The sequence below is a fragment of the Morone saxatilis genome, unplaced genomic scaffold, assembly GCF_004916995.1.
Source record: "Morone saxatilis isolate NCDOM2014 unplaced genomic scaffold, NCSU_SB_2.0 Contig18, whole genome shotgun sequence".
In the NCBI taxonomy this organism is placed as follows: domain Eukaryota; kingdom Metazoa; phylum Chordata; class Actinopteri; family Moronidae; genus Morone; species Morone saxatilis.
This window is the reverse complement of record NW_023339740.1, coordinates 25,014,149-25,016,818: the sequence shown is the minus strand read 5'-3', so window position 1 is coordinate 25,016,818 and position 2,670 is coordinate 25,014,149. Positions and strand designations below refer to the sequence as shown.

General features: G+C 35.2%; 1 protein-coding gene across 1 annotated transcript in view; it reads left to right on the top strand.

Moving 5' to 3' along the window:
- Window positions 1-831: 831 nt before the first annotated feature.
- ip6k1 (inositol hexakisphosphate kinase 1) overlaps window positions 832-2,670 on the top strand; it is a gene marked incomplete at its 3' end in the record, with an annotated part of 21,393 nt that continues 19,554 nt past the window's right edge. The window contains 1 exon segment of the mRNA XM_035661893.1: window positions 832-1,261.

Genomic DNA, 2,670 nt, shown 5'->3' with positions numbered 1-2,670 from the left:
AACAGTTTGAGACCGTGATGTCCAAACTGTGAGAGGAAGAAGTTTATTATTATATATATATTATTATTATTATATATTATTATAATATATATATATATATAATATAATATAATATATATAATATTCAGCCTGTTTCCTAATCCAAGCAAAGAAAGTAGAAATTTGTACGACATTGACTAAATTTTAAGCGTTTTATTGTCGGTTATGTTTATTATATCACTGGTACTTTATGTTATCTGATGTTATTCTCACACACTGACTAGAGCTGTGTAATAATCTGATGATACAATACAATATATTATAAATACTGTTAAAAAAAAGGTGATATATTGTGTATATGTTACGTTTTTCAGTTGGATTTTAGGAGAACTGTCGTAGTATAAAGACAGTTATATTGCAAGACAAATATTCAAATGAAAGATAAAACAAATAAATCCTGATGTCAAAGACTCTTCACAAAGAAAAGGATTGTTTATCAGTTTATACTCTTTATAAAGAAAACATAAGAGAGGTAGATTTTTGTCTGATAAGTGAATCTTTTACAGTCATAACGTGTCTTCAATCTCATTATCCCAAAAAAATTAAACCCAGTATTGAATCGTGAGCGTTGTTACTTCCCTGTATAGAGAACAAAGTTTTCTTTTAAAGGTTTAAAGACAAAAATCAATACTGCGAAGTCAAAAAAACAAAACCTGACGACATTTTAACCCACAATGACAGTTTATACATTTATAACAGAAGCATACGTCTAACACAAATGTAACGGCGACGCATAAAAGGCACAAAAGGGAAAAGGATTTATGTGTTTCTGCAGAAGTTAATAAGCCGTAAACTCAACCACTTTGTAGAAGTTCAAATAATTTAATTTGGGGACAAAAAAAGAGTTCAAACACTCAAATGATCACCTTTTAATAAAGTCACTAACACTCTGCAGCAAATATTTAAACATCAACTCGGGATTAATGTGTTTGTTTAGTAATGTGTGTGAAACTACATTTTCAGATCCGGTTGGTGTAAAGATTAACCAATGACAAAGAGTCTGAGTGTCGACCTCATTATCCTTCGTCAATGTCAACAGTTTGTTTGTGTGTGAAAGTTTCTGTTTGAGGGAAAAACCCGTCCGACGTGTTTTGAGACAGAAATGGTTCAAATCTGATCTGATGGTGAGCAGCGTCGAGCCGTGAGTGGATGTGACGGTCGGTCACTGAGGAAACAGCTGAGGAGGATACAGACGCTGTTACTGTGAAACAACTGGACTGATGTGAGTGTTTTATACATTAGGGATTATATCGGTAGTTAAATATCCACAGCAGGTATGTAAATATATAAATATATAAGTATATGAGCTTTTATCGTTTATTTAAATTCATGTTTGAAGTGTTTGTTGACCATTTCTTGTATTGTTTAGTGTTTAGAAATAGCTGTCCTCTTACAGTTACTGTCATCTTCGGTAGTAAAGTTAGTTGTTCAGCTGTTCAGTCAGTTTATAATCTGTTCACCTCGCAGTGTGTAAAGCTTTAAATACACAATACACAACATTTATCGCTGTTAAAGAGACATTCATACACTCTTTTTAGACCTGTGTGCATTTGAATGTGTTAACATTTATATATACAGCGTGACAATTTTATATAAAAAGTGTTTTGGTCGCACTTTGCCAATACCTCCAGAAATCAAGACTATAAAGTAAATGTAATATTCTTTATATCTCCGTTTTCCATCCAAGAGATGCTCCTCGACTGCTCCTGTCTGTTGTCATCTCAGCAAAGTGGAGATAAAATAAAGTCCTTCTCCGAACTCAACATTTTCTTTTGCCGAATGTAAACAAACCTCAGCAAACGTCGGGCGTCTGTTCCTATAAGATCAGCTCGTTCTGTCGCCAGACTATAAATAAAAAATGACGTGACAAAGTTTTGTCGGCTTGCTGACGTGTAATTTTGACTTCAGTCTGTAATTTGATAATTTCGCCTTTTCCGGGCAGCAAACCAACATCTGGAGCACTCGGACTCAAAACACTGAGTACTGCATTCAGTCTAAAGCCTATAGGAAAGAAATGCATGTGCCTTTGTGTTGAAGTGTTTTCAATGAAGAAGGTCAGGTAGGTGAGCTCGCTAACTTTGGCCTTAAACCTGAATTTATGGTGCCACAAATACAGTAAATCTTACAGGATCCAAACATGGTCCAAAAGCCGAAGACAAGACATTCCCACATTCATAGTAAAGGTATAAGTGCATAGTTACCACAGGAATAACGTAGACTGCTGTACTCGTATTCCCTCGGTGCAGCCCCGAGCATGAACGTGCGGTAACTCGATGAATGGAAAGTCTTTATTAAAGAAGTCAGATCACAGTATCGTTTCAGTAACTAGTGTTTCCACCGTGTAGTAACGACATGAAATAAAGACGACTTTGTCACACAGACCTTTCTGCAGTTTCTTCACATCACCGTCTAATGATCCACTTCCCTTCCCCTCAGCTGCTCCAGCTTATTAACACGTCTACTGTTTATACTCAGTGGCCACTTTATTAGGAACACCTGTAGAAATCTAAGTTCACACAGTCAGAGAGGTTTTAATTAGGAGCTGCTCGATTATGGAAAAAAATCATAATCACGATTATTTGGGTCAAAATTGAAATCACGATTATTCAAACGATTATTTTTTTAAACTTC